The sequence below is a fragment of the Cornus florida genome, unplaced genomic scaffold (genome assembly GCF_030987335.1).
Source record: "Cornus florida cultivar Cherokee Brave unplaced genomic scaffold, ASM3098733v1 CherokeeBrave_3.0.0_Hap2_Chr03, whole genome shotgun sequence".
NCBI lineage: Eukaryota > Viridiplantae > Streptophyta > Magnoliopsida > Cornales > Cornaceae > Cornus > Cornus florida.
This window is the reverse complement of record NW_026775573.1, coordinates 83,733,117-83,755,682: the sequence shown is the minus strand read 5'-3', so window position 1 is coordinate 83,755,682 and position 22,566 is coordinate 83,733,117. Positions and strand designations below refer to the sequence as shown.

General features: G+C 35.9%; 1 pseudogene; it reads left to right on the top strand.

Annotated features, from left to right (window-relative positions):
- The window catches only part of LOC132301770 (uncharacterized), a 214,380-nt pseudogene extending 193,886 nt beyond the window's left edge, over positions 1-20,494 (top strand).
- The last annotated feature ends 2,072 nt before the right edge of the window (positions 20,495-22,566 follow it).

Here is a 22,566-nt window from a genome sequence, read left to right as displayed (position 1 = left end):
TTGAAAATATTTTATTTCGGAAGTTTTAAAGAAAATATCTTTTTTGCAGTTATCCTTTCTTAGAGGGGCCATTGTGCAATTAACGAAAGTTATTGCAAAATGCCTCATTTTGAGCCTGAATCCTCATACGAGATTTATTTTCACATTTTGTCGAGTTGTGTATTCTTAGAACTTCCTTCTAGTCGGTTTCCCTAGTTTTAGGATTTTCGGTCCCAGTTGCCGCTGAACTTGTTCGGGGCATATCTTTCTGCATGGGACTCAATTTTCAACGCCGTTTCTTCCATTATTCATTTTGTTTCATTTTGGTTCTTTTTTGTTCATGGTGTTTTACTGTTTGAGTGTGTCTGCGCAAATTCCACTTTTCTGGACCTAGAGGGACCCTTTCGGGTCAATTTTTGAGATTTTCTATAAATAGGGGGTTTGGAAAATTAAATCATTGATAAGTGCTCAAATGTGATGCATTTTAGCACCTAAGCTAGGGTATTTTAGTCCATTCATCTATCTTACTTTAATGTTTTAGTACTTATTTATGTTTTTGCCCGCCATTTAGGTCAATTTTGGAGCTAAGGAGAAAATCTGGAAAGAAGTTAAGAAAATTGCATCAAGGGATCTTCGATCGATCGAAGGAAGTCCCGATTGATCGAAGAAGGCTACAATCGATCGAAATCAAGGCGGTGCCAGCTCAGCAATCCGGATAAGGCCAAGAAGATATTTTCATGACACGTCATCTTCGATCGATCGAAGTAAGTGTTAGATCGATCAAAAATCCTTCAATCGATCGAAATGGCAGATGGCAGTGAGCTGTCTAATTCCTGAGTGTGCCCGAACTCTACCTACTTTTTGTAGCTGCAAATTTCCACCAATCATAGGCAATATTTCTGACTTTTGCCTACTCAAAAAGAATTCTAATAGATTAATTGAAAAAAAACTTTTGTAGAGGTAGCACAAGGAGATATTTTACCAATTATAGAAAGAGTTTCTCTCTCTAGAACTGGGGTTTTGTGAAGAAAGTAAGGATGATGATACCAAACTCCAAGTTAACCCTTGAGGGTTCTATGGTCACTATAATGAGTGGCTAAATCCTTTTCTTGAGGCTAGAGATAGCCCCTAGGCTTGCTTCCAAAACCTATTTTTTGGATATTTTTGGGGATTTAAGTTGTAATTGATGTTTTAACCATGAATAAATATAGATCTTGTGATTTTTACATGATTTGTATGGATTAATGCTTTCAATTGATCATTTAATTCTATCCATATGTCTATGTATGCTAGAATGAATCTTTATGTATTTTTCTCTAGATTCAATTAAATTGATGCATGTCTATGTGTGTTGATGTTGTTAATCTAATGATGGTCAAGGCATGGTGCTTTATTGATTACTTTTGTGATTTATTTGATGGTTCATACTTAGTTCTTGATAGATTGTACCACATCCTTAGTTTAATTAGCTTAATTTTCATGTCATTATTTTAGTTGTAGTGTAATTGCTTTAATTTCATAGATAAGTGGACAATCCATTCTTGTTATTTGATGTTCTATACTTACGAATGCAAGAAGTACATTTCTCTAGATTTTTGTGTGTGCACTATGATGAACGCTGAATATTTGTAGATTCAAGCCCCTAAATATACATATGTTAAGGCCTAAAGTGATACTTCTATCATTGTTAGACTAATTTATGGTTAATGTGTGTTTATAGGTACTTTCCCAAAGAAACAGTTAAAACCGGTATTTTATGATGAAAAGACTAATATCAAAGCTTATAGAGTCGTTGTCGGTCATTTAGAGCAAGTCGAGAGCTTAAGTGGTGAAGTTTGTAGGAATTCAAGATCTAAAGCTCGAGCCCAAGTCTTGAGGTTCAAGCCCTACAAGAAAAGAAGAAAAGTCAACAAGGGATTAAAGCTTGAGCCTTATACCTTAGAGCTCGAGCCTTAACCCTCAAGCTCGAGCACAAGGCGTCAGAATTTAAAGAGTTGATTTAATGAAGAACCAAGCTCCTAGGGCCTCGTGCCTAACCTCAAGGATCGAGTACCATTACCCAAAGCTAGAGCCTTGAGTACCTAAAGCTCAAGCCTAGTACCTAGTGCTCGGGTCCATGAAGCTTGGATCGAGTAATGTTAAAAGAGATAAAGCCCGAGAATATTCTAAGTTGAAGAAAAAGACACTTAGAAAAATTGTTGAAGAAATTTGGCTAAGTGTCAAAGTGAAGATCAAGCACCAATCCTTGGAGCTTGAGCACTAATCCTTGGAGCTTGAGTACCAATCCAATGAAGCTCGATCCTTGTTCCCAAAGCTCGAGCCAGAACTATGACGACCCTAGTTTTTAGGCCAGCGTGTCCTGTGATGAACCGAAGATTGACCCGATAACGGATCCGATATGCGGAAGCGAAAACAGAAAATAAGACTCTAAGAAGTCAAAATAACCTTCCATGAGGTTGTGGAACTTAATGAGAACTGACGCGGAAGCAAAAGACCAAAAATATGACAAATAAGCCCCCAGGGGCAAAATAGTCATTTCTAAAAATTGTGGACTCGGGTGCCACCGAGCACACCGCTGGAAGGAAAATGAAAAACTAATCAAGATGGACTCAAGAATCACTTGATTCGGAGTCCGGATGAAGAAAATATGAAACTCCAAAGTTTCATAAAAATCACATTTTTGGGTTTGAAATCAATGCAGCAAGGGTACTTTGCAAGGGGTAAAATGGTCTTTTCTGACAAAACTGAATGTAACTGAGCATACTGTTAGATAGACCAGGAAAAATTAAAGAATTTAGACTCAAGAATCACTTGATTCGGAGTCCGGACGAAGAAGATATGAAACGTCAAAGTTTCATAAAAACCAACTTTCTGGGTTCAAATCTGGGCAGGACCTGCACCGATTTTTGGACTTCAAATGTGGTTTTAAGGGCTTAAACCACATTTTTTGGCAAAAAGTTATGAACAAACCCCCCTCCCCCCCTAAATCATGTTTTCTACATGACCATGTCAAGAGAAGATTTTATTTTACAAGTGAAATACCCGAAATGCCCCTTAGATCAACACTTTTTTCGGGAAAAACTTGGAACGACCAGATTTTCCAGATCAGTGAGTTATTTTCGGCATGAAGATGATTTTTTTTGTAAAAACACGAAGAAGAAACCCCCCCTAAAATCACGTTTTCTACCTGGCTTGTGAATGAAAATGAAAATTAAACACTATGAAGTACCCAGAATGGCCCTACATTAGAAAAGGGCAAGAGGATTAAAAAGTTGCTATATGCATAATAGAAAGCTGAACTTTGCATGGGATTTTTGGCACCAAGGCGACATTTTCTAGAAAAACACGAAGAAGAAACCCCGCCCTAAAATCACGTTTTCTAAGTGACCATGTCAAGAACGTAATTTATTTCCTGAAGGAAAACTCCAAAGTGTCCTAAAATCAGATTATGCAACAAAACTTCAAAATGAGTCCATAGGAAGCTCAAAACACAAACGATAAGGTTTTGCCTGGAAACGACCATGAACACAAACGTAACTTACCTATTTGGATGTGCTACAATGGTCCATGACTTAAAAATATAGCCGATGCAAAATCCGACCCCCCAACGGGCAAAAGGGCAAAAATGGACTTGGAATGGAAAACATGGAATCCAAAAATGTAAAATGGAGTCAAATAACCATTTGGCCCTTGGCCACACTTCATACAAGATTAAAAAGACCCTATGAAAGAATGAAAATGGAATTCCCACACCCGATGCAACACCCTGATGAAGCAATGACTTGCGATTTTTCAAGATTTTCACAATATTTCATGAAGTTAAAAAAGAACATAGAATACAATACACATGTCAATGGCCTCCGGCCTCATCTCATACATATCAAATACATTGAAAGAAGTGTACTTAAGTACACATTACATACATGGAATCAAATATACATATTTTGACATATAAGTCTACAAAATGACATTTCATGCTAACATTCGCATGAAATGGAAACTTGAAAGCTACACGACATCCAAGGAATGCTAGGCGTCATGAACCAAGTCTTCGTACCTGAAATATGCCCCAGTATCGTAGGGGTGAGTAATATAAAGCTACTCGTAGGAGATGAGCATGCATCGACCTAGCATTTTACAAATTTATCACCTTAAGGTGAAGCATGTTAAAGGGGTTCATGCCACCTAACGTCTATGTCGAAGTGAGACTCGGGAAACATCCTAAGCTACCTTAGAGTCTAAGCAACAAGAATCATGATATACATACGCGTATGAAACGAATCATGGTTGGGATAATCTAAAGAACACGACAAGAAGAATGCTTGAGCATAGATTAACATGAATTGCATTTTTAATACAATTGAACTAGGTCTAGAGTAATCCATATAACATGACAAAAGCATATTTGAATACAAGTTAACAAGAATCACATTATACATGCAATTCAACAACAAAAGAGCATGTTATACAATGCAACAAGGTTTAAGTTCTCAAAGCCATCAACTTAGAATCTAAAGCACAAAATAACAGTAGTGGTTCATGCCACCTAACGTCTATGTTATAAATGAATCAATAGGATCAATCCTAAGCTTTATTAGAACGTCAAAACACGATTTTCAATATCAATGCAATTTAACCAACATTTGAACTTCCAATACAACGCATAAAGCACAATTTCGCAAAGTTAACATCCTGTAACTTAAAATGGAACGACAAATAAGAAACAATAAGTTACAACATCATCTAGTTATCAACTTGAAAATGAAATGCGAAGTCAAACAGAGTGAATACTCGGACGTCACGCCAGATCAGACCGACAACATAGTTACTTTAAGGTTACTAGCCCATGGGTGACCTCCCTATGTGCGCACTAGACCATATAGAGGGACTATCCCCCATACTAGAACCACGCCATATTCAAACAACAACATCCCCAAGTTTCCAAAATCAACAAGTTGTGCAACAACGCATATATCAACAGGAATATGCAAGATAATTAACTATCTACTAAGCACAACCAAATTTGGAAACCTATAAAATACATGCTCTAAATCCACAACTAATATGATATGATGAATGTCGAATCTTCAGTGTGCGATTCGTTACACGCTATGCATGAAAGATGTTAAACACAAAGTGTGCAAATCATTACACAAGGCAACAATATATTTAATAAGGAAAACATATTCTCATGAATACAACATAGCAACTATATTATCCAATGTTCAAAACATAACCAAATGAATATACAACAAGTCTAAGTCCATGATTTGAATATAGAAACCACTTCTAAAATACAACTAGTCATGGAGCAAATTGATAGAATTTAAATAGATAAACACAATTAAATTCTCTAGATTTCCAATTCAATTTCAATTAACCTCAATTTAATACATGTTAAAGGGCATGGCAAGGTCATCACCTATATCCCCAAGGTTCTAAAACAACTTCAAATAGTCCCAAATTAATATATACTAGTGAACAAGTCATGGCCAATACAAACATCAAGTTAAAACCTTAATTAAGCTAATGGGACCACAAAATAGATTTTAATTTATTCTTTTAATTAAAATCTCTAGATTTTCAAACTTAACCAAATGCTCTCAATTTAACATATCTTAGAGAACATGCTAAGGACTAATGTAATATCACATTACAAGTTTATTTCATTCAATTTAAGACCATGTGAATTAAACTTTCACTAAAGTTAAATATAGATTAAAAGTTGCAATTCTCATGCAATTAATCCCAATTTAATATATGTGAACAACTATACCTAAGCTTAATTTTCTAGCATGCCACAAATCAATTCCAAGTTGTATATCACCGTGAGGATTAATCTTAAACATGGAATTTAATTAAATAAAAGGTTTCAAAACCTAACGGAATATTCCAAATCAAATATATGCGAAGCTAGATGGCATGTAAATCAAGAATATCTAGTTGAAATTCAAATAGAGTGAATAGTGCACTCGAGGCAAATTAATTAATTATATTAATTAATAATTACTAATTTTCAAAATACCTCCAATTACTTTCAAATTCAACTATGTTGGAGAGCATGCTAAGGCCTAATTTAATATGCTAACACATATTAATTTCAAGCTATTTAAGGCCATATGATTTAATTCTTTATTCAAGATAAATATTAAATAAAATCTTTAATACTTGTTCAAATTCCCTCAATTTAATATATGTCAATGACCATATTATAGAGCATCATATTACCATGCTATATGTTTAAAACAAGTCATAAGCAACCAGGAAAATCAAATCCAATACAAGAAAATTAAATAATAAAATCTCTAGATTTCATATTTAAGCATGCAATCAAGTTGTATAAGCATCAATAGCATGTTATATAACAAGAATTAAACCTATAACACCTCCTACCTTAATTTGAGATGAAGACTTCAAATCCCCACTGAAAAAAAAAATGCTTCGAATCCGCCGAAATCAAAGGGTTATGCCAGGGACAACACGATCTACATGAATCCGAAGAAAGCCCCATGAAAATCCAAACTTGACTTCAAAGCCAAACTCAAGAAATTGTCAAAAATGAATTCTAATAAGAAATAATGGTAAAGCACGACAAGGGGAACAACAAATGCTAAGGCCGAAGGATTTCTACCGAGGAAATCAAGTGGAGGAGAAGAAAGAGTGAAGGCAGCCCCTTGGGCTACCATGGCTGCCAGCCAAGAGGAGGAAGAAGGTTTGAAAATCTGATTTTAAAAATTAGGGCAACCTATTTATAGAAATCTCAAAAAGTGCCCCGAAAGGGCCTCGCCGGGTCCGGAAAAGTGGATTTTGAGCAAACGCGCTCAAACGGAAAAACTCCGTGAACAAAAAAGATTTAAAATAAGAAAATATAAATAACGGAAGAAACGACACCAAAAACTGAGTCCCGAGCAGAAAGTTATGCCCCGAACAAGTTCGGCGGCAACTAGGTCCAGAAACTCTGAAACTGGAGAAAAATGACCAGATCGGAATTCTATGAATTTACAAGTCAACAAAAAGTGAAAATGAATTCCATACGAGGATCCAGGCTCCAGATGAGACATTTTGCAATAACTTTCGTTAATTGCACAATGGCCCCTACAAAAAGGGTTAACTGCAAAACTACCCCAAAATGAAAATATCTTCCAAAAGATATTTTCTTAGATGCCCCTGAAATAAAATATCTTCAAAAGATATTTATGAAAAACACCCCAAGAAATGAAATTAATTCCAAAGATTTATTCATCCATGCCCCTATGGGCACCGGGAGCAACTAGAGTACTTTCTTGTAAAAGTAAAGATACTTATTTCGTGGAAACCACTCACGATAAGGATACGTGAAGTCAAAAACCAACTCTGAGCTTGAAAAGTGAGGTTGTGCCAAAAACTGACAAACGGAGATAAGACGAAATAGGAAAAATGACATAATAGGGAAAAGACGAAATAGCGCATAGTGTCCGAAAAACGAAAAATGCGAAATGACTCGGTCCTCAAAGGAAGTTGTCAATCCACATGAAAGAGTCTCATAAACCAATTCTGAGCACTCGAGATGACACTAAGCGGCACGAAACAGAGCTCAGAAAAGAAAATTAAACGAAAAAAATTCGTTCGTAAAATTTCAGGAAAAAGGAAAGGAAAGCAAATGATCGGGTCGTTACAAGAACCTCAAAGCTCGAGCCCTTGTTCCAAAAGCTCGAGCCTTCCATGACATATTAGATTTAAGTTATGGGATTATTCTCTTTACAAGTCGTATCTCATTCCAGATGGGCCAGAAGACCTAAAAACCCACCAAGCCTTTATTTTCTTCTATAAAAGAATGCACAAGCCTTGATAGAAGAGGTCACTTTTTCTCATATTATTTTTGAAGGTTGATATTGTGGTGGCAGCTTTTAGGGTTTTCATAACCTTAGAAGGTGAAGATCCTAAAAAGAGAAGTGTCGTTCGTGACGATGGAGACAACTCTAACACAGATGATATCCGGCATCGTCATAAGTAGCTAATTCCTCTCTTAGGGCACTAATGTAACCTAATCTAGTATTATTGTTTGATTGTTCTTAACTTTGGGATTATTTAATGTATATTATGTTTTTGATTATATGACTATAAGCAATTCAGACAACTCAATTGGATTTAATGCTTTAAATAGATTACAAATTGTTATTACTTTGTCTTAGATATAACTATTTATTCTTTATTCTCAACCTATTCTTATTGGACGGAATCTGGCGGAGCCCTGCTTGACATAAGAATAGAGGTCATATAATGGTGTTCCAATGTTTTTTTATAAAAGAATGTTTTCATAGTCTATGCTTTGGAAAGATGGATTATTTACAAAGTGGTTAAAATAGTTAGAGTAGGTAGGTGGATAGTCCATGCTAACCGTAGATAGGTTATAGTTAACTGAATTTTATAAAACATCTTTCTTTGAAACCCAAATTGAATGAATGTTATTAAGTTTAATTCATTTAAAATACAATTTGTTACATCCCAAAGTTGAAACAATTAACCATAGTATGATGATTCTGGCAAAGTCAAAGCCCTAAGATTTCTCTTTCTGATCACTTAGTTTAGTTTAGCTTAATTTTAATTTAATTTCAGTTTTTAATCGTGACAACCAATTAGACACTTTAACCAATTACCTGTGAACCAATAGAAATTAATTAAAGGCTAAACATAAATTCTGATCTCCCTATGGGTTCGACACAATCTCTATAGTGCTATCCTATAAGGATTCATTCTATTGCGAGTGGTAAAAATTATAGACACATCAATTTTTGGCGCCGTTATCGGGGAGATTTGTTATTTAGTTTAGTTTTTAATTAGTTATTTTTGGTTTACCTATCTTCAAACTTTCTGATATCTTACCTTAATTCTTTTTCTTTTCAGGTACAGGAAATTAGCAGTGAGAACAAAGATGCTTAAGGGATAAAAAGATTCGGTTTATTAAACCTTCTATGAGTTTTTGCTGTTTTCTTTTACTTGGAAAATTTTATCTTTTTCATTTTTTTTTAGTATTAGCAGAATGAATGCATGTTAACTAGTCAAACTCGGTCAAAACCTTTAGTGTATGATCCTGAAATAGAGAGAACTTTTAGTCAATTAAGAAAGCTTAAAAAACATTTGAATACAATAGGTAGTTCCTCTGATAACATGGTTGATAATCGTGATGCACCAGGTAATGGCAATGGTAATGGAGGATGGGTTCCACCTGTTCCTCCACAACCATAATTGAGGGACCATTTCATTCTTACCACATACACTTCTCCTTCGTGCTTTGTATTTCTAGATGCTAATGCAATCCATTTTGGGATCAAGCCTGCTATGATCCAAATGCTTCCTACCTTTCATGGGTATGCAACAGAGGATCCCTATACGCACTTGGATGTATTTTTGGAATTGTGTTCAACTACCAAGTTGACCACTTTTACCAATGATTCATTCCAATTCTCTCTCAAGGACAAAGCAAGAACTTGGTTGTATTCCCTTCCTCCAAATTCCATTTCTACATAGGAGATGTTGTAACAAGAGTTCTTGAAAAAGTACTACACAGTAGATAAAACCTATCAAATGAGAATAGAAATCATGGCATTTTCCCAAATCCCGAGAGAACAGTTCATGATGTATAGGAAAGATATACTGATCTTCTAAGAAAGTGTTCACACCATGATATTGCTAACTGGCATTTAATACAGATTTTCTATGATAGTCTTTTTAATTCTTATAGAAATATGATTGATGCATATAGTAATGGAGCTTTTCTGCGTAAGAGTCTAGCTAACGCTTAGGAACTATTTGAGGCCCTAAGTGAAAATTCAACACAACATTCGTCTTCACCTGCATAAAGTTGAAAAAGTCTTCGAGGTAGACAAATCTAATGAGTTAGCTGCTCAAATAGAAGCCTTAAACCGTAAGTTCGACCAAATTCTATCATCTGGCTTTGCTTTTGTTGCTAATCCACAAACTTCCTTAGTGGGGTCGTGTCATTAATTCAAACCCAAAGTTTATGCAATGTGGCCAAGTTTTACATTTAGAAATTGCCACTACTACCTTTCACTAAAAATATAGCTAGGGCAAGTAGGGGTCGTCCCAAGGGATTTAGGGTCGCATTCGGTTGAGGAATCAAAATTACAGTTAGTAGGTCGAGTGACCAAAATAGTGGTTGGTTGGTTGGATTACACTAGATGCAAATTAAACTAAGGTAAACAATAATGCAATAGAGAGAATAAAAGAGAGAGAGATGTTGGGGTTTAGAGATCACCACTAAGCATAGCCTTTCTACACCTTTAATGAATGATTAATGAGGGTAAGAACATGTATTGTAATAAGGTGTGTGTGTGTGGTTGTTTCAATAAGTATGGATGACAAATTAAGCATATATTGTCTAAATAACATGGTAAACAGCACAACATATCAAATTAAGCCATTAATCCTTTCTTTAAGCTCATAATCCAAACACATCACAAGGTTAGAGATATATGTCACTTGCTTACATAAGTATGGAACATCAACAACAAGCATGGATTGTCCTCCCATTTAACAACTACACTACAACTAAGCTAATGACATGAAATTAAACTAATTAAACTAAGGGAGAGGTATAATCCATCAAGAAATGAGTATGAACCATCAAATAAACCACAAGAACATGCCATTAAGCACTATGTCTTGACAATCTCTAGATCTATAACATCAATACACATAGACACGCATCAATAACACAAGAAATAGAGAAAAACATATGGACATCTATTCTAGCATACATAGACATATGGATAGAATGAAATGATCAATTGAAAGCATTAAACCACGTTAATCATTGAATAAACAAGATCTATATATATAAAAGTGTCAAGACATGAATCACAATACAAATCCCCTCAAAAATACATAAATCAAGAAGTAGAAAGCATGCTTAGGGCTAACTCTAGCCCTAAGAGGATGTCTAGCCACTCATAGATGATGTCCTCCAACCCTCAAGGGCAAGCTCCATGGAAGAAATCTGCTCCTTGGTTGATGAAGAGTCTCCAATGGTGTCTCTATCCTCCTCCTCTCCTTTGCTTCCTCACTAAGTATTTTCTTCTCTAGGTATGTGTAGAAAAGTCTCTCTCAAAAAGTGGCTCATATTCCTTATATAGGTAGGTCAAAAATCAACCCAAATGAGTTGGGCTCATACACCAATAATCCTCTAATGATTGGATATGAGATAACTTTTAATGTGCTGGATTTTGGATTTTTCTTGAGATTTGGGAAGTTCGATCGATCAAACTTGAGGTGAGATCGATCAAACATGGCTGAGATTTATCAAATTGAAATTGGATCGATCCTCAATGGCGGCGCCTTTTTGGATAAAAACAAATCTGAGATATTTTAAAGATATTTTTGGGAAAAGGACAAAAGTGGTTGGTAGGGTGGTACAGCTAGATAAGATCATTCATTTGGAAAAGGACAAGATGGTTCAATCGATCAGAGAATGATGTTGGATCGATCGAACTTGTGGGATCTCTGAATAGAAACAAACATGGCTCAGATCCATCTTGAAGTGCTGAGATCGATGAAAGTTGGATCGATCGAACCTTTCTTGAGATCGATCGAAGTTGCTGAAATTCCACCTTTTACTTCCTTTTGCTCTACTTTGGTCCTTTATTTGATTCATCCCAGAATTGTTTCAATTATGCTCTTATTTGGTTGAGTTAGCTTATTTTGGGGATAATTACCTGAAAATGGAAATAACACAAAATTAATACAAAACGGTAAAATAAGATAGATAAAAGTTCTAGAATACCTAAGCTTAAGGGGTTTAAATACATACTTTTCAGCGCTCATCATCCCTTGCTAAAGGAAGTTTGTTCAATATGTGTTAATCCTTCCCATTTTGCTGGCACTTGCCCTATGATGGGACAATCATCTGAGATCCCACAGGAGGAAGTGAATATTTCATTCTCTAGACCAGCATACAATTCATATGCTTCCACATATAACTCTGGCTGGAGAGATCATCCAAATCTATCATGGCGTAATCAAAGCTAAGGAACTACTGTACCTCAATCTTACGGACAGTATCAAAATTCATCCAATCCTATGCCACAAAATATTTTTTTCAACCAATCTAGTATCTATCATCCACCTTAGTTTAGGAATCAACACACTCAAACTCCTAATCTTTCACCTCCTCCTAGAAATTCTATTTTTAAGGATCAAGTACTCAAAGCTCTTATTGATCTTAAAGCCAATACCCAACTTCTTAATTCTCATTCACAAGATATAGCAAAGCTAGAGTCACAAGTTGGGCAACTAGCGAGTATTCTATCTTGAATAAAGGACAGAAAGCTGCCTAGTCAGCCAATAGCCAACTCGAAAGGGCAAACTTACATGATTGATAAAACCAATTCCTCAGGTATTCATCATGAGCAAGTTCAGGCTATTATTACATTAAGGAGTAGTAGAGTGGATGACAATCAAGTTGAAAAAGAAAGGCTTAGGGTTCCCATTGTTCCTATCATTCATAATCCACATCCCAAGGATGTTTCCTCGAGTTCTATTCCACAATCCACCATAGGAGTTAAAGGTGGGGTCACTTCTTCATCTGCTCCTATTCTTAAGACAACTTATGAACCAAGAGCACCTAATCCTGAATGTCTCAAGGAAGCCTCCCACTTTGGTAAACAAGGGGAGAAAATTCAAGATATGATGGAGGTATTTAAATAGGTCAAAATCAATCTTCCTCGGCTTAATGCTATATGTAATGACCCAGTCATTTGCCTTCCTTTCTTTTTTCTTGAAATTTTACGAATGAATTTTTTTCGTTTAATTTTCTTTTCTGAGCTCTATTTCGTATCGCTTAGTGTCATCTCAAGCACTCGAAATTGGTTCCCGAGACTCTTTTCCATGGATTGACAACTTCCTTTGAGGACCGAGTCATTTTCACATTTTTTGTTTTTCGACACTATGCGCTATTTCTTCCTTTTCCCTATTCTGTCTTATCTCTGTTTGTCAGTTTTTGGCACAACCTCACTTCTCATGCTCGGAGTTGGTTTTTGACTTTATGTTCCTTCATCTTGAGTGATTTCCTCGAAATAAGTATCTTTACTTTTGCAAGAAAGTACTTTGGTTGCTCCCGGTGCCCATAGGGGCATGGATGCACAATTCTTTAGAATCTTTTTCGTTTCTTGGGGTGTTTTTCGTAAATATCTTTTAAAGATATTTTATTTCAGGGGTCTCTAAGAAAATATCTTTTGGAAGATATTTTCATTTTAGGGCAGTTTCGCAATTAACCCTTTTTGTAGGGGTCATTGTGCAATTAACGAAAGTTATTGCAAAATGTCTCGTCTGGAGACTGGATCCTCGTATGGGATTCATTTTCATATTTCATCGAGTCTTGGACTCTTAGAATTCCGTTCTGGTCATTTTGCTCCAGTTTCAGAGTTTCTGGACCTAGTTGTCGCTAAACTTGTTCGGGGTATAACTTTCTGCTCGAGACTCAGTTTTTGACGCCGTTTTCTCCGTTGTTCATATTTTATCATTTTAAATCTTTTTTGTCCACAAATTTTTGCCATTTGAGTGCGTCTGCTCAAATTTTACTTTTTCAGACCCGACGGGGCCCATTCGGGGCACTTTTTGAGATTTCTATAAAAGGGGAGTGAGATATTTCATTTTTTATCTTCTCCCCTCTTCATGCATGACCTGGAGGTCCCATGGCAACCCAAGGGGTGCTGCCATCTTCTCTCTCCTCTTTTGGTTCACTTTTCCTTGATGAAAAGTCTTCGGCCTTAACGTTTGTTGTTCCCCTCGCCGTGTTCTACCTTTCCCCCTTATTAGAATTCAGTTTTGACCATTTCTTGAGTTTGGTTTTGAGGTCAAGTTATGATTTTGATGGGGCTTTGATGGGGGTTATGTTCACGGCGTTGTCCCCGACAAAACCTAGTAGTTTCGTCGGATTCAGAGCCGTTCCATTTTAATGGCTTTTGAGATTTTCATCTCAAATTGTAGGGGATGTTCTAGGTTTAAATTGTTGTTATATAGCATGCTTGTGATACTTATACTACTTGTTTGCATGATTAAATATAAAATCTAGAGATTTTATTATTTATTTTTCTTGTACGAGATCTAATTTTCCCGATTGCTCATGAGATTTTATTATTTATTTTTCTTGTACGAGATCTAATTTTTCCGATTTCTCATGACTTGGTTTAAACATGTAGCATGATTTTATATTGCCCCTTGATATGCTCATTGTCGTGTATTAAAATTAGAACATTTGAATAAGTATTAAAGATTTTATTTAATATTTATCTTAGGTGAAAGATTAATTTACATGGCCTTAACTAGCTTGAAATCAATATGTGTTAGCATATTAAATTAGGTCTTAGCATGCTCTCCAACATAGTTGAATTTGAAAGTGATTGGAGGTGTTTTGAAAATTAGTAATTATTAATTAATTTGCCCCGAGTGCACTATTCACTCTATTTAAATTCCAACTTGATATTCCTGACTTACATGCCATATAGCTTCATATATAATTGATTTACAATATCCGGTTAGGTTTTCAAACCCTTCACTTAATTAAATTCCTTGTTTAAGATTTAGTCCTCATGGTGATATACAACTTGGAATTGAAGTGTCACAAGCTAGAAAATTAAGCTTAGGTATTGTTGTTCACATATATTAAATTAGGATTAATTGCATGAGAATTGCAACTTTTAATGTATATTTAACTTTAGTGAAAGGTTAAGTCACATGGTCTTAAATTGAATGAAATAAACTTGTAATGTGATATTACATTAGTCCTTGGCATATTCTCTAAGATATGTTAAATTGAGAGCATTTGGTTAAGTTTGAAAAGCTAGAGATTTAATTAAAAGAATTAATTAAAATCTATTTTGTGGTCCCATTAGCTTAATTAAGGTTTTAACTTGATATTTATATTGGCCATGACTTGTTTACTAGTATATATTAATTTGGGACTATCTGAAGTTGTTTTAGAACCTTGGGATTTAAATTAGCATGATTTAATTAAAGTTCTACTTTGTTGTTCTAACAACCTAATTAAGTTTTAGAATGGGTATAGGTGATGACCTTGCCATGCCCTTTAACATGTATTAAATTGAGGTTAATTAAAATTGAATCGGAAATCTAGAGAATTTAATTGTGTTTATCTATTTAAATTCTATCAATTTGCTCCATGATCTAGTTGTGTTTTAGAAGTGGTTTCTATATTCAAATCATGGACTTAGACTTGTTGTATATTCATTTGGTTATGTTTTGAACATTAGATAACATAGTTGCTATGTTTGTATTCGTGATAATATGTTTTCCTCATTAAATATATTATTGCCTTGTGTAATGATTTGCACACTTCGTATTTAACATCTTTCATGCATAGCGTGTAACGAATCGCACACTAAAGATTCGACATTTATCATATCATATTAGTTGTGGATTTAGAGCATATATTGTATAGGTTTCCAAATTTGGTTGTGCTTAGTAGATAGTTGATTATCTTGCATATTCCTATTGATATATGCGTTGTTGCACAACTTGTTGATTTTGGAAACTTGGGGATGTCGTTATTTGACTATGGCTAGGACGTGGTTCTAGTACGGGGGATAGTCCCTCTATATGGTCTAGTGCGCACATAGGGAGGTTACCCATGGGCTAGTAACCCTAAAGTAACTATGTTGTCGGTCTGATCCGGCGTGACGTCCGAGTATCCACTTTGTTTGATTTCGCATTTCATTTTCAAGTTGATAACTAGATGATGTTGTAACTTATTGTTTCTTATTTTTCGTTCCATTTTAAGTCATAGGATGTTAACTTTGCGAAATTGTACTTTATGCGTTATATTGGAAGTTCTAATGTTGGCTAAATTGCGTCGATATTGAAAATCATGTTTTGACGTTCTAATAAAGCTTAGGATTGATCCTATTGATTCATTTATAACATAGACGTTAGGTGGCATGAACCATTACTGTTATTTTGTGCTTTAGATTCTAAGTTGATGGCTTTAAGAACTTAAATCTTGTTGCATTGTATAACATGCTCTTTTGTTGTTGAATTGCATGGATAATGTGATTCTTGTTAACTTATATTCGAATACGTTTTTGTTATGTTGTATGGATTACTCTAGACCTAGTTCAATTGTATTAAAAATGCAATTTATGTTAATCTATGCTCAAGCGTTCTTCTTGTCGTATTCTTTGGATTATCCTAACCATGATTCGTTTCATACACATATGTATATCATGATTCTTGTTGCTTAGACTCTAAGGTAGCTTAGGATGCTCCCTGAATCTCACTTGGACATAGACATTAGGTGGCATGAACCCCTTTAACATGCTTCACCTTAAGGTGATAAATTTGTAAAATGCTAGGTCGATGCATGCTCATCTCCTACGAGTAGCTTTATGTTACTCACCCCTATGATACTGGGGCATATTTCAAGTACGAAGACTTGGTTCATGATGCCTAGCATTCCTTGGATGTCGTGTAGCTTTCAAGTTTCCATTTCATGCAAATGTTAGCATGAAATGCCGTTTTGTAGACTTATATGTCAAAATATGTATATTTGATTCCATGTATGTAATGTGTACTTAAGTACACTCCTTTCAATGTATTTGATATGTATGAGATGAGGCTGGAGGCCAATGACCATTATATTGTATTCTATGTACTTTTTAACTTCATGAAATATTGTGAAAATCTTGAAAAATCATAAGTCATTGCTTCACCATGGTTGCATCAGGTGTGGGAATTCCATTCTCATTCTTTCATAGGGTCTTATTAATCTTGTATGAAGTGTGGCCAAGGGCCAAATGGTCATTTGACTCCATTTTACATTTTTGGATTCCATGTTTTCCATTCCAAGTCCATTTTTGCCTTTTTGCCCGTTGAGGGGTTGGATTTTGTATCGGTTGTATTTTTAAGTCATAGACCATTGTAGCACGTCCAAATAGGTAAGTTACGTTTGCGTACATGGTCGTTTCCGAGCAAAACCTTATCATTTGTGTTTTGAGCCTCTTGTGAATTCATTTTGCATTTTTTTTGCATATTCTGATCTAGGGGCATGATGGACCTTTCATGGTGGTTTTATTTTCTTCTTTCAACATGGTTGAATAGAAAACATGATTTTAGGGGGGGGTTTCTTTTCCTCTTTTTTCCAGAAAATGTCGTCTTGATATCGGAAATCACTTACGAAGTTCAGATCTCAGTTTTTTTAATTTAGCAGCTTTTTGGACCTCCATGACCAGATTTCATGGATGGGCATTTCGGGTATTCTACATTTCATTTTTTTTGAATTCTCTCATGTGTCACATAGAAAATTCAATTTTGAGGGGGATTTCTTCTTTGTGTTTTTTCAGAAAAATTCATCTTCTAGCCCATTTTTGTTCTCAGTTGCAGACAGTCACTGTAGCAACTTTTAACCCTCTTGTTCAGTTCTGATCTAGGGGCATTTTGGGGATTTTATAGTAAGTTTTTTTCGATTCTGTTTGCGAGATCGGGTAGAAAACTCGATTTTAGGGGGGGTTTCTTCTTCGTGTTTTTCTAGAAAAACTCGTCTTGACCTCCGTTTCAAGCCTCAGTTCTGGGTAGATAAAAAAAAAAATGTAGCAGCAGCCAAGGGCTGCCACCAGCCATGTCTTTGGGTGCCGGCATGTGCGCCGGTGGGCTCGCACATGGGCGCCGTGTGTGCCATGGCCTTCGTTGGGCCGCCGCGACATCTCAACTTTAAACCCTCGTTTCTCCCTCGTCCGGACTCCAAATCGAGTGAACTATTTTTTGAACTTGACTAATTTTTCGCTGTCTTTCCAACGGTGTGCTCGATTGCACCTGCATCTTCCTGGATAATTACCAGTTTACCCTTTTAGCCTTAAGTGCTCATTTTTTTTCGTCAGGCCGTTTCTCCTTTGTCCGGACTCCGAATCATGCGATTCTTGAGTCCATCCTGATTATTATTTTTTTTTATCTTTCCAGTGGTATGCTCGGTGGCACCCGAATCCACATTTTTCAAAAATGACTATTTTGCCCCTGGGGGCTTATTTGTCATATTTTTGATCTTTTGCTTCCGCATTAATTCTTGCTGAGTTGCACAACCTCATGGAAGGTCACTTTGACTTCTTAGAGTCTTGTTTTCTGTTTTCGCTTCTGCATTCGGATCCGTTATTGGATCATCCTTACGGTTCATCACAGGACACGCTGGCCTAAAAACCAGGGTCGTCACACTATAAAGCAAATTCCAGCCTACTCCAAATTTTTAAAGGACTTATGCCTTTAAAAAGAAAATCCAAAAGCAAAGTTCCTAAGAAAATTTGTCTCACCGAGCAAGTCAGTGCTATTCTTAAGTATAACACTCATTTTAAGTTTAAAGATCCTGGTGCCCTTACAATTTCTTGCGTCATTAGAAACAATGTGAAAGAGTGAGCACTTTTTGATCTTGGAGCAAGTGTTAATCTTATTCCTTACTTAGTATATGAGAAGTTAGGTTTTGGAGAGTTAAAACCTACGTCGGTTGTTCTACAACTTGCTTACCTTTCTGTCAGACAACCACGAGGTATTGTTGAAGATGTACTCATAAAAGTGGACAAGTTCTTCTTTTCGGTAAATTTCTTAGTTCTTAATACAGAACCGGTTCATGATTCCAAAAAGTATATTCCAGTTATTATTGGGCATCCTTTCTAGCCACAGCGAGTGCTTGCATTAACTGTAAGACTGAAGCCATGGATTTATCTTTTGGAAATAAGAAGGTCAAGCTAAACATCTTCAATGCTATTCATCATCCCTATGATGATAGTGAATGCTTCTTCCTTAATGTTATTGATAAGTTGGCTGAGGAATCACTCCTAACTATTTTATCTAAGGATCCTTTAAAAGTTTGTGTGAATAATCTCAATTATGAAGATTTCGATATCGAATTTTCGATAACTGAAGTAAATTCTTTGTTCAATTATACTCATATCACAGATTTTTCTCCATGAAAATCTAGACTTGAACCTCTTCCTCTACTTTCTAGTACTCTGCCGATTCCTTCTTTAGAGTCTCGAACTAAGCTTGAGCTTAAGCCACTTCCGGACAAGCTTAAGTATGCTTTCTTAGGTTTAAATGACACCCTCCCAATGATCTTTGCTTCCAATCTTACAAGTTCCCAAGAAAGTGGTCTCTTAAAAGTTCTTGAGTAAAATGAAGAGGCTATTGGGGGGAGTGTGGCTGATTTAAAAGGAATTAGCCCCACAATTTGCATGCATCAGATTCATTTAGAGGAGGATGCCTGAACATCTCGGGAACTCTAAAGAAGATTGAATCCTAATATGAAGGAGGTGGTGTTGAAGGAAGTTGTGAAGTTGCTAGATGCGGGAATAATTTACCCCATCTCAGATAGCAAGTGGGTGAGTCCTACTTAGGTAGTACCTAAGAAGACAGGTATTACAATAGTTGAGAATTCCGAGGGAGAATTAGTTCCACAATGCACTACCACTGGATGGTGTGGTGTATTGATTACCGGAAACTCAACTCCACTACTAGAAAATATCATCTTCCTCTTTCATTCATTGATCAGATTCTAGAGTGATTGGCTAGCCAAAGCTATTATTGCTTTTTAGATGGATATTCCGGCTATAATTAGGTGGCCATGGATCCTAAGGATCAAGAGAAAACTACTTTCACTTATCCAATCGGTATATTTCCATATAGACGGATGCCTTTTGGATTGTGTAATGCACCAACAATATTCCAGAGGTGTATGATGTCTATCTTTTCGGACATGGTTGAAAAGTTTCTCGAGGTTTTTATAGATGACTTCTTTGATTTCGGATCCACATTCAAGAACTGTCTCTAAAATCTGTCCCTAGTACTTCAGCATTATAGGGAAACCAATCTTATTCTTAGTTGGGAGAAGAGCCATTTTATGGTTCAAGAGGGGATCATTTTAGGACATACCATTTCAGAGAGAGGTATTGATGTTGACAGAGCCAAAGTAGATTTGATCTCCAAATTGCCTCCTCCTACCTCCATAAAGGGAGTGCGATCATTTCTTGGGTACGCCGGCTTCTATCGACGTTTTATTAAAGATTTTAGCAAAATATCTGGTCCTTTGTGTAATTTACTTTCAAAGGATGCTCCTTATGTCTTTGATGAGTCATGCCTAGAAGCTTTCCACAAGTTTCGATCTTTTCTTTCTTCAGTTCTTATCATGAATCCTCCAAATTGGGCTCTTCCATTCGAGATTATATATGACGCATCTGATTATGCTATGGGTGCGGTCTTAGGACAACGAGTAGATAAGCTTCCTCATGTTATCTACTATACGAGCAAAACTTTTTCAGAAGTACAATTGAATTATACCACTGCTGAAAAAGAGTTGCTTACAGTTGTCTCTGCTTTCGACAAATTCAGATCTTATCTGTTGGGTTCTAAAGTAGTGGTCTATTCTAATCATTCTGCTTTGAGACATCTTCTCTACAAAAAGGAAACCAAACCCCATTTGATTCAATGGATCCTCATGCTTCAAGCATTTGATTATGAGATCTAGGATAAGAAAGGGTCAGAGAATGTGGTAACTGATCATCGTTTTAGAATTCTTATTGAGGAAACCTCACCTTCACTTCCAGTTTGTGATTCCTTTCCAGATGAACAACTATTTAGGGTTTCTCATACAGATTTGCCTTAGTTTACTGATATTATGAATGACCTCGCAATAGGCAAAATTCATTTGTCTTGGTCAAAGCAGGAAACAGATCGATTCTTCTCTCATATTAAGATGTACTACTGGGAAGATCCTCAGTTTTTCAAATACTGTGTTGATCAAATCATTCGTAGATGTGTTCCTGAGAGTGAATTTCATAGTATCCTAACCTTCTGTCACAATTTAGCTTGTGGAGGTCATTTCAGTGCAAAGAAAACTGCAGCTAAAATTCTTCAATGCGGTTTCTTTTAGCCATCACTCTTTTGGGCTGCATACTTATTCTATAGGTCATGCCTTCAATGTCAGTAGTTAGAATTAATTTCCAGAAGAGACATGATCCCCTTAAATCCAATCTTAGTCATTGGGTTTTTGATGTCTGTGGTATTGATTTTATGGGTCATTTTGTTCAGTCAAATTTTAATGAATATATTCTTGTGGCTGTTGATTATATGTCTAAATGGGTTGAAGCAGTTTCTATTAAAACTGCTGATCACGCAGTCATGGTTGAGTTCATTTAAACAAACATTTTTAGTTGGTTTTGTATGCCATGAGCTATTATTAGTGATAGAGGTGCTCACTTCTGTAATAGGTATTTCCGTACCTTAGTACAAAGATACTCCATCACTCATAAAGTTGTTACTCCTTATCATCCCCAAACAAGTGGCCAAATTGAACTATCCAATTGTGAAATTAAGAGAATTTTTGAAAAAACAGTTAAACTAGATCGTAAAGATTGGTCTTTAAGACTGAATGATGCTTTATGGGCTTACCGAATAGCTTTTAAAACTCCAATTGGTATGTCACCGTACCGTCTTATCTATGGTAAAGGATGCCATCTTCCTGTAGAATTAGAACACAAAGCTTTTTGGGCCATAAAAAAGCTCAACTTTGATATGAACTCTACTGGATTTAACAAGAAGCTTCAACTAACAGAGCTCGAAGAATTGCGTAATGATGCTTATGAAAGTGCTAAGGTTTACAAATCAAAGACTAAGGAATTTAATGATAAACATATCTTGCGTAAGACTTTTGAGCTTGGGAAGAAGGTTTGGTTGTTTAACACACGACTAAAACTTTTTCCTGGTAAACTGAAGTCACATTGGAAGGTCCATATATGGTTATTTCTATTACACCTTACGGTGCGTTTGAGATACAAGATTATAAAACTAGATAAATGTCCAAGGTCAATGGACAAAGACTTAAACCCTACATAGAAGGTAGTGTGTAGAGAGGCACAGTGGAGGTAGTAGAACTTCATGATCCTATTTACTTGGACTAAAGAGCTCAATTTTCGTCAAGCTATCGACGTTAAACTTAGCATGCTATCGAGCTATCGACGTTAACCTTAGCATTTGTATGTTGTACTGCAGTTTTATTTCATTTTTAGTTTTATTTATTTTATTTGTGCTTTAATTATTTTTTAGGTTTTAGGTAATCTTTCTGTTTATTTTATTCTTAGAAGAGTTTAGGTTTAGGTTAAATAAAAAAAGAAAATAAAAATTAAAAAATAGAAAAATCCAAAAAAAAAAAAAAATTGTCTCAATGCTCGAGCCTGAACTTTGGAGCTCGAGCATCAGCTACTAAAGGCTCGAGCCTGCATACGCTAAGCTCGAGCCCTCCATCATCGTGAACTTTATGGTTTGTGGCGGTAATCTCGAGCTCGTATCCTTTAAGCTCGTGCTATAGGTCCTAAAAGTTTTAAAACCAGGGAACTGACTACTCCATCTCCTATTACATAAAGGACATCTCTCCCCTATAAAGTCCCTCTAAGTTCTCTCCATATTCATATACAGTGATGCTTCACATTCTCCTCGTAAATTTGCAGGAACTATAGAGGTAAAGTTCTCATTCTTCATCCTCTTTCCCTTATCTCTTCCCTAGTTAATTAATGTTCTAGATCTAGAGCAGAAGAGCATGAG